We start from the raw sequence: 9,406 nt of genomic DNA, 5'->3' as shown, positions 1-9,406 counted from the left end.
GGCGTACATTCATAAATCACTCCAGAAGGGGACACTTCTAGGGAGATTTATGCAACGTAAAATAAGCCAGTCAGGAAAAGACAAGGCGCTGTGTGATTCCACATATGTGAGGTCTTAGAGTAGTTAAATTCATAGAAGCGTGGTGGGTTAGGGGCTACCGGGGTTAGGGAGTTGTTCAGCGAGTACAAAATGTGAGTTTGCACAATGAAAAGTGGTCTGGAGATGAATGGGGGAGGTGGTTGCACAACAGTGTGAATGTACTTAACACCACTGAACACTTAAGAGTGGTTATCTAAGGAGCCCGCCTGCCGCGACTAAGGAAGCCCACGTGCCGCAACGAAGGAGCCCGCCTGCCGCGACTCAGGAAGCCCACATGCCGCAACTAAGGAGCCCGCCTGCCGCGACTCAGGAAGCCCACGTGCCGCAACTAAGGAGCCCGCCTGCCGCGACTCAGGAAGCCCACGTGCCGCAACTAAGGAGCCCGCCTGCCGCGACTAAGGAAGCCCACGTGCCGCAACTAAGGAGCCCGCCTGCCGCGACTAAGACCCAGTGCAACCAAATAAATAAGTTAATATTTTTTTAAAAATGGTTATGGTGGCAATTTTATATTATGTACAATTTACCACAGTTTAATAGTATACATAATTGAATGCTTGGAGACAGGGTGAGGAGCTGATAAAGTGATGTAAGAGTCCCGAGGGGGTGACGTGCCATGCCCCACACTGGGGTCCTAGGAAGGCTGTCCATTACTGTGCGCGAACCCAGTGAGTGAGATGCTGCAGGCTGACCTGGGCTTCCTGCAGGCAGGTGCTATGCACGGCCACTAGAGGGCAGCATGGGCTAGCGAACCGGACATTGAGCCCTGGGGAGCCAACGTTCTCATGCCCCTCACGGGGTCCTCAGCTTCTCCAGATGCAAAATGGGAATAATTCCTGCCTGCCCACTGCACATGGTTGCAGTGAGGCTGAGAGAAGAAAACGACTTGGAAAACTAGAAAGTGAGCGATGTGGCTGTGGAATTGCTGCAAGTGGAACATGGGTGTTGGAGGGAGACCCATGTCAAGAGACTGAATTTCTCATCTGCCCAAACCCCTACCTGTTAGGAGGGTCCCCTGGGAGTTCCCATGCTGCCACCCCTGCAAGTCTATATCTGGGAACCTGGGCTCGGTAAGCATAGAATTGGGACAAGGGACACCGTGAGATTGCTAGGGAACCCTGAGCCTTCCAGTTTGTCACCCTGTCCCCAGAGTCCCCCTTAACCCGAGGCCACACCCAGCATGTGCCAACCCCTCCAGGGCAACCAAATGCTGCTCGCTACTCTGCTAGGGACACAAATGGTGGAAATGAGGGATTAAAGGAGAGCAGAAGGGGATCAAGTTTGGGGAGAGAAGAGAAGACTGGGCTGATAAGGAAGAATCCTAGTGGCCACAGGACATTTGCAAAGAAATGGTTTTATCAGTTTACAATACAGTCCTCATCAGGTGAAGAGCTCCTCCTAAAAAATAGTAGTCTACAAAGTAGCTACTGTTAATATCCCGACTCAAAGACAAGCTGCACGTCAGAGAATCAGAGAGATGGTGTAACTGCCGAGGGCTGCACATCAGAGTCAGGATCAAACCAGGTCCAGTAAAAACTACAGGCCAGTGCTACAGACGCAGATCACAAACACCCACATTCTAGAATGTTCCAGAACCCATCGTGTAACACAGATGCCAAAATCCATCTGAAAAAATTCTTAAATGTTTTGAGCCCTTCATCTTAAGAGCAGCTGATTTTAGGCTGCAGGCCTCTTGCAAGTGAGATGTACTTTCCCGGATGCATTCAGAAAGGATCTTGTATTTATAGTGTGTGAATCACACTAATCTCGTGAATGAGCATCAGCACAGAGACCTTGGACTGTGCCCTACCCATGACCTTCCTTCTGCAGAAAATACATGTTCACTTCAGTGGAAAACTACAGACTGTCTGCACGCAGCACCATCTTCCTGGTTATTGGATTCTAGCCTTTCATTGTCTTTCAGCTATTTTACAACTCTGTAAATTGCAGTAACTGAGAAATCCCCTCCTTAGAGGTTCCCCCATCCCCTTGTGGACAACTCAGTTTCACCTACATCTGCCCATTCATTTCAATATTCCTGACTTATAAACGTGAATGTCCTTCTGCTGCCGGTTGTAACATCCACCTGGTTCCCTTCTGAGTTAAACAAAATGTTTAACACGTATTCATTTTTTTTTTATCTGTATGGGAGTCATGATTAGTCATGATTTTATCTTTTCTTGAAAACGATCTTTTTTTTTTCTTTTTTTCTGTACGCGGGCCTCTCACTGTTGTGGCCTCTCCCGTTGCAGAGCACAGGGTCCAGACGCTCAGGCTCAGCGGCCATGGCTCACGGGCCCAGCCACTCCGCAGTATGTGGGATCCTCCCGGACCGGGGCACGAACCCGTGTACCCTACATCGGCAGGTGGACTCTCAACCACTGCGCCACCAGGGAAGCCTGAAATTGATCTTTTTTTTTTTTTTTTTTTTTTTTTTTTGCTGTACACGGGCCTCTCACTGTTGTGGCCTCCCCCATTGTGGAGCACAGGCTCCAGACGCGCAGGCTCAGCGGCCATGGCTCACGGGCCCAACCGCTCCGCGGCATGTGGGATCTTCCCGGACCGGGGCACGAACCCGTGTCCCCTGCATCGGCAGGTGGACTCTCAACCACTGCACCACCAGGGAAGCCCCTGAAATTGATCTTTTAACACACGGTCTTAACGAGACCTGGCTCTCCCTCTGGTTAAGCCTCTAACCAGCTACTTGACCTGAAGACACAATCTCTTTAGGCCTGAGGGTAAGGAAGGGCAGAGGGAGCTGCCTTTCTGAGTTCTTGTTTGGGGCGAGGCTGGAGAGCTGGGGATGATTATCCCTGACAGGGTTTCAGCAAGGGTACGAAGCAGACGGAGGTGGACCTGGGATGGGCACCAGGCCTGCCTGACTGGGAGGCCCAGGCTGTGACCACCTGCCACTCGGTGGGGCCAGGGATGGCCCACACTAACTGATGCTGGGGGGCCGGCCGCTGCCCCACAGAGCCCTCCCCACATCTCCTCACATCCCCTCCTTACATCTGAGGAAGCTGAGGTCCAGGGAGATGCCATGCACAGCCAGCGGCCACAGTGGGACCATACCCTGGGATTTCTAACTCAATCTTTAGGGCCTGCTCAAAGCAAGGTCGGTAGGGCCTGTCCTCTTCCCCGGTAAAGGGGCCCAGAGGGTGAGGGGCAGGGCCTCCTCTAGACATAACCCTTGACAAGAACTTGGGGTTGAAGAGATCTGGGCTTCTCAGTAATGATGACGCTGACAGTAGTAACAACAGCTACCATCTCGTGGGCAGGAAATGCCGGTATGAAACAGGAGGGAAGGGGGCAGGGCACAACCTTTAAAAGAATGACATAGCCCGAGGACACAACATAAACTGATTAGAACCAAATGGGTCCAAGATGTCGGATGAGTCGACTTCCACTAGACGTTGAGCCTCAGTATACGCTCACTGTAACATGTCAACAAGCTGAATAACACACCCCCAGGCGCCATGACAGTTCCAAGGCCGACCATAAAGGTCAAAAAGTGGGCGGTGGCCCAATTTCTGGAAATCCCCGCCCCTTCCCCAAAATAGCTGGACCACTCCCCCCACTCATTGGGAGATGATACCCACCCCTATAAAACCTGACAACCCTGCACCCTGGTGCCTTTCTCGCCTTCTGAGATGGCCCACGCTCTGTCTGTGGAGTGTGTTTCTCTCTAAATAAATCCACTTCTTACCATCACTTTGGCTCTCACTGAATTCTTTCTGTGATGAGACATCAAGAACCTGAGCTTCATTAAGTCCTGAGACCAGGGGTGTGATCTCAGTTAAAAGAACGTGGGTTCAAGTCCCAATCTGGGTTTTGGTTGGGTTCGAGTCCCAGTATTACCGAGTCCAAGCTTGCTCTGCTCACCCCCAGTAAATCGGAGACAGGCGTTGAGGCAAGGAATAACGACTTTATTCGGAAAGCCGGCAGAACGAGAAGATGGCAAACTAATGTCTCTGAAGAACCATCTTCGCAGGGTTTGGATGCCAGTTTTTCTTTTACAGAACAGAGAAGGGGAGGAGATGAGGAAGTCAAGTAAAAAGGCCATAAGATTTGCAAATGTCCCCTGGAATGGCCAGCCTCAGGGAGGGGATGTGTTCATTTCTTCTTTCTTTCTCTTTCTTTCTTTCTTTTTCTTTCTTTCTTTCTTTCTTTCTTTCTTTTTAAAAACTATTTATTTTATTTTTATTTATTTTATTTTTATATTTGGCTGTGTCAGGTCTTAGTTGAGGCACTCAGGATCTTTCATTGCAGTGCGGGCTTCTCTCTAGTTGTGGCATGTGGGGTTTCTTTCTCTCTAGTTGAGGCACGCGGGCTCAGTAGTTGTGGCATGTGGGATCTTAGTTCCCCCACCAGGGATCGAAACCACGTCCCCTGCATCGGAAGGCAGATTCTTTAACACTGGACCACCAGGGAAGTCCCAATTTCTTCTTTCTTGCATCCATCCACAGGTGGACAGGGTCAGGATGTTTCCCTGAACAAAGGCACTTTGGTTTAACATTCAGGTAGAGGGGCAGGGTTCCCTGAGGCAGGCCACTTTGTATAGACAGTATCCTCCTAGTGAACAAAAGCACTGGGAAGCAAAGGTTAAAGTGAAAGAAACAGATCCAACATGAAGTCAGATTTGACTCTTCCCTGTTACACCAGCACGTGGCTTCAAGTCCCAATCTGAGTTGCATGGTTTCACATAGACATGGTCTCTTTTAGTCCTTGCTCCTGCCATGAAGTAATTACCTGTGATCCCACCCTTCAGACAAGGAAACTAAGTCTCAGGTCGCACCACGAGTGGCTTCCAGCTCTAAATCCCTTTTCTCCACTGCTTTTGCTGCCTAGCAAGTCACTTACTCCTCTGATCTCTTCTTCCTTCGTCTGTAAAACAGAGATACTTATAATTTCCTCATCACAAATAGCGTATGACTAAGTGCAATGTGGTTCTCTGGATTGGATCCTGGAACGGAAAAAGGACATTGGTAGAAAAACTAGTGAATTGGATAAAGTGTGGAGTTTAGTGAATAGTTTTTTTTTTAATATAAATTTATTTATTTTATTTATTTTTATTTTTGGCTGCGTTGGGTCTTTGTTGCCGTGCGCGGGCTTTCTCTAGTTGCAGGGTGCGGGGGCTACTCTTTGTTGCAGTGTGCGGGCTTCTCATTGGGTGGCTTCTCTTGTTGCAGAGCATGGGCTCTAGGCGCACAGGCTTCAGTAGTCGTGGCACTTGGGCTCAGTGGCTCATGGGCGCTGGAGTGCAGGCTCAGTAGTTGTGGCGCATGGGCTCAGTTGCTCCGCGGCATGTGGGATCTTCCAGGACCAGGGTTCGAACCCATGTCCCCTGCATTGGCAGGCAGATTCTTAACCACTGCACCACCAGGGAAGCCCCTAATGAATAGTTTTGTACCACTGTTGTTTTCCTCGTTTGGACAAATGTGCTGTAGTTATGTAAGATGTTATCAAAAAGGAAACTGGTGAAATGTGTAAGATAACTCTCTTTGTGATCTTTGTAACATTTCTGGAAATCTAAAAATTATTCTAAAATTAAAAGTTTATTATTTTAAAAGTAACTGGACAAAGGAGAAGGCTGTGAGCTCCAGGAGGCACTGCCCTTCGCTGACAGGAAGACACGAGGACAAGAGGAGGCCATTCTGCAAATGAATCTGTTTGGCTGGGAGGAGGGGAAACATCTGCAAAAGGGGGAGGGATCTACTGATGGAAGAGAGGGCAGGGAAGGAGAGGTGGAGGACCCAACCCAATTTATGTGGATTTCTGTTCTCAATAGTTCCCAGGATCAGAGCAAGCCCCTGGTGGCCCCATATGGCTGTGGCCAGGCAGGCAGTGTAAACAAAGCCTTGGGGCTGCCATTCCCCCACCCAGGGGGTCTCCGTATGGCCTGGGAGTCCTGGGGTGCGGTGGGGGACCACGCCAGCAACGAGGAGACAGATGCCAAATGAGGGGTGGGTGGAGAGGAGATTTCAGAAAATCAGGGTGAGTTTTAACCAGCGTGGGTGGCATTTTTTTTTTTCCTTTCTGTAAACAGAGCAAGAATTCCTTGGGAGAGAAAATACAATCCAGCCCAAGAATCTTGAGCTGGTCCTTTAAAGCCAGCGGGGCGCTTGCAAAGTTCTAGTTGAGACCGGCTGGAGCAAGAGAGAAACCTGAGAGGTATTAGCCTGAAGGCCTGATCAGAAGGCAGATCCAGAAAGGCCAGGGAGGGTTATGAAAGCTCTGTTTGGGGCCTCTGAGTCATGGGCCAGTCAGCTTGGGACTGTGGCCTGGCTGAGCCCAGATGGAACCTCCCTTGAAAATCTACACCCCTCCATCAGCACCCCACCCCCACCTCCTGGGCAGGGCACAGCTCTGGGATGGCCACAAGCAGCTTGCCTGGAGCTTCCACTTCATTCATTTTTTCATTCATTCATTCAAATATTCCTTGACCCCTTCTGTATGCCGTCATTGCCCTTGGCACAGAACTCAGTTTAATGAGGGAGAGAGAAAACAGAACAGCCTCTGCTGGGGGACACACATAACTGGCAGGTCAGGAGAGGAAAGCTGGAGAGAGCGTGACGTCCACTGTAGGATGAGTGGGGGTCAGCGAGCTGCTCTTCCAGAGCGTCCCGGGTGCTTGCTCTCTGAACTGGGCAGCTGCATGTTGCTGGGGGCGTGGCAAGGGGCGGGAATGAGGTCCAGCCAAGGTCAGGACCAAGTCAGCAAGGGCCCTTGGGCTGTGTGAAGAGGATGAGACTTTATCCCTGAGGGCAATGGCCGGATGGAGGAACCCCAAGCCCTGGTAGAAATCCAGAGCCAGGGAACCAGAGGACGTGGAATCCAGCTGCGCATTCTCACAGAAGTGGAGACTGGAGCCCAGAGAGGGTGTGAGACCTGCCAGGCTCACACAGCAGGGTAGCACCATGCCCAGGTGTCCTGATTTCCACAACAGGGTTTTTCCCGCCCCTCCCACTGTTTCTATTATCTTCCAAGACTTACTTGTGGACCCAGGCAGGTATCTGAAAACATCTCGAGGTAGAAGAACGAAGGGTGTGGGCGGGCGAATTGGGTCGGTGTTTTGAATAGGCTGACCCAGGGCAGAGGATCCCCTGGGGGAAGGAGGGCAGAGTTGACTTGCCCCAAAGGATGACGTGAGTCACTGGGGAGCAAGGCTCGCACTTCCTCCTTCCTTTGGGCTTTGGTCTCAGTTCCCTAGAAGGAGGCACAGCCTGGATTCCTGGGGGCGGCCCCCCTCCGGGCAGGTCCAGACTGGGGTGCCTGGCCATCTGCAACCCCAACTCCTTCACACTCCCTTTCTGAGGCCCTGGTAAGTTTCCCTTTTGGCCCCTGGTCTGACTCAGGCTCAGCCCGTCACGTGGACATTGGCTGCAGGAAGGTGCGTCCTCCCCGCTCCCACCCTGAGCTCAGCCACGCTTCCTCTGCCCTGGGCCACGCCCCCTCCTTTTTCTCCGGAGGAGGAGCCGCTCCGGCAAAGAACCCGTGGCAGCCCAGCCCTGGAACAAAATACCGACTGCAGGGTAGGGCTCTTCGGAGACCAGGTCACCAGAAAGCCCCTGGACAGAGGACCAGAGATAATGATCCCTCGTGGCCGTCACCGATTGAGGACCTACTATGTGTCAGGTGCTAACGCAGCCAACAGCCCCAAGAGGCAGAAATACTAGTGTCCCCATTTTACAGGGAGAAGAGAAGGTGGGCCACGGTCATGGGGAGTGAAGGATCGTGACATCCGGGTAGCCCCGAGGACCCACTCGGGACTCAGGTCACGGATTTTTTTTTAAGTGGGTGCGGCTGGGAGAATTCCCTGGTGGTCCGGTGGTTAGGACTCCGTGCTTTCACTGACGATGGCCCAGGTTCAATCGCTGGTGGGGGAACTAAGATCCCGCAAGCCGCCGGGCACCGCCCAAAAAATAAAGTGAGGCGTCTGGCAAGGTGGCGTGTTTTGCTACAGGCGCATCCAGCTGCCCAGGGGAGGCGCAGAGTGGGCGGAGAGTTGGGTTTGACTAGGGTTGGGGTCAGGAGCAGGGAAGGTGGTGGAAGTGTCAAGTGACAGGGTAGGAAGGGCAGGGAGGAAGGAGGGGCTGAGGAACGGTGAGCAGGGGGTGGGCTCCGTGACCGCTGGGGTTGGGGTACCAGAGGGAAGGGAGGAGGTGAGGGGCAGAGGTCAGTCCGTGGAAATCATCGAGGTGGTGCAGGCCCTGGCTCTGGGGCTCTGAACGCCGGGGCAGCCTTTGCTCGCAGGATGTGAGCTGTTTGCTTCCCTTTGTGTCCTCATCCCGCAGGCTGCAGGGAACAGGCGCTCCGTGAATATTTATGGAGTGAATAAGTGGCTACTTGGGGGAGCCTGGGGTGGGGTGACTTTCCTCTTTCTACTGTGGTTTTTTAATAACAGCTTTATTGAGCTATAATTTACATACCACAAAATTCAGCCTTTTGAAGTTGGGGTTTTTTTTTTAACAGTAGTTTTTGGTATATTCACAGAATTGTACAGCCATTGCCACTATCTAATTTCAGAACATTTGATCACCCCCAAAAGAAACCCCATACCCCCTTTCCCCATCCCCTCAGCCCCTGGCAATCACTAATCTACTTCCCATAGGTTTGCCTATTTTGGACATTTCTTTCTTTCTTTCTTTTTTTAACATCTATTTATTTATTTGGCTTTGTTGGGTCTTAGTTGAGGCACACGCAGATCTTGGTTCCCCAACCAGGGATCGAACCCACGTCCCCTGCATTGGAAGGTGGATTCTTAACTACTGGACCACCAGGGAAGTCCCATAGTTTGGACATTTCTGTCAGTGGAATCATACGCTACATCGTGTTTTGCATCTGGCTTCTTTCACTTAGCACATTTTCAAGGTTCGTCCATGTTGTAGCTTGTGTCAATACTTCATTCCTTTTCGTTGTCAAATAATATTCCATTGTGTGAATATACCACATTTTGTTTATCCATTCATCAGTTCGTGGGCACTTGGGTTGTTTCCATTTTTTTGGCTGTTATGAATAATGCTGCTATAGGGCTTCCCTGGTGGCACAGTGGTTGAGAGCCCACCTGCCGATGCAGGGGACACGGGTTCGTGCCCCGGTCCGGGAAGATCCCACATGCCACGGAGCAGCTGGGCCCGTGAGCCATGGCCGCTGAGCCTGCGCGTCCGGAGCCTGTGCTCTGCAACAGGAGAGGCCACAACAGTGAGAGGCCCGCGTAAAAAAAAAAAAAAAATGAAAAAAATAATGCTGCTATACACATTCATGTACAGGTTTTTATGTGGCTATATGTTTTCATTTCTCTTGGGTATAT

The sequence above is a fragment of the Tursiops truncatus genome, chromosome 1 (genome assembly GCF_011762595.2).
Source record: "Tursiops truncatus isolate mTurTru1 chromosome 1, mTurTru1.mat.Y, whole genome shotgun sequence".
Taxonomy (NCBI): Eukaryota; Metazoa; Chordata; class Mammalia; order Artiodactyla; family Delphinidae; genus Tursiops; species Tursiops truncatus.
The sequence above is the reverse complement of the archived record's forward strand: the minus strand, read 5'-3'. Positions refer to the sequence as shown.